Genomic DNA, 1,139 nt, shown 5'->3' on the forward strand with positions numbered 1-1,139 from the left:
AGAGTTATTACCTTAGCACCAGGTCCGGATCTATGAAGTTCAGATTCCTCCAGGTGGGTGTTGTTTGGATCTGGCTGCTGTGCTCCACTTCTTCCTGCTGCAGCTGTTGGATTTGACCCCTTTGTTTTCACTCTGGCAAGATGCTCTGCTCCTGAATCAGCTGGGTGAGTCTTGCCTCTAGCCTCTTTGCAGGGAGTTCTGCCGCAGGGTTCCCTGCTGGGCCTGCACTCGGGGTCGAATGGTGATCCGGTGGGCCCCAGGCGGTCTCACTCACACACCAGGCCTGTGCTCTGGGTCTATCTTATTTTTTGAATTTTAAGGTAGGGCATTCAGGGTATTCAGAGTCTCACTGCTATATCGGACTTGTAGTGAGTCTCCTGTCTACAGCCTCCCAAGAGCTGGGATTATAGGCCCGTGCCACTACGCCCAGTCTCAACCACCATCTCGGCACACCCTGGGGGTAGGGCCAGCATGGCAGGCCTGGGGATTGAATCCCTGGCCCCTCAGCCTGTTTGCATGTACTTTAATCCACCAAGCTGTTTGGCCAGCCCTGCAGGTTATGATTAATCTTTTTTTTTTTTTTTTTTACATTTAGGACAGGGTCTACAGGGTGTTACTACACAGATCGCACTTGTACTGATCCTCCTGTTTTCAGCCTCCCAAGCGCTGGGATTACAGGCACACGCCATCATGCCCAATTTCAATCAGGTGCTTTAGTCCACTGAGCTATCTGGCCAGCCCCTATAGTTAATTCTTGATCCAAAGCTGGAACTATGGGTGTGATAAGGGAGACAGACTTGCCCTTTGTTGCCATTGTTGCTGTCACTCCTCCCTTTGCTCTTTGCTGTCTTCTGCTGTCATGAATTGCTGCCCTCTGCCATGTGCTGCTCTGCTTTGGAGCCAGCCGAGTATGGACTGAAACCTCCATTTACTGTGAGCTAAATAAACCTTTCCTTCCTTCATTTTTGTTGTTGGGTATCTGTCCCAGCAACGAAAGAAGAGTAACTGAGACACCCTCCAAGCCACTGGGAATGCCCTGCTTTCCTTTCAGCCATATCTCATGAACATCATAACTTGTAGTTTTCCTCCAAAAAGTAAAGGTTTGATGGGGAGGTAGTGAAAAGAAAAAAAAAAAAAAA

Source organism: Octodon degus, unplaced genomic scaffold, assembly GCF_000260255.1.
Source record: "Octodon degus isolate 3935 unplaced genomic scaffold, OctDeg1.0 scaffold00022, whole genome shotgun sequence".
NCBI classification, from domain to species: Eukaryota; Metazoa; Chordata; class Mammalia; order Rodentia; family Octodontidae; genus Octodon; species Octodon degus.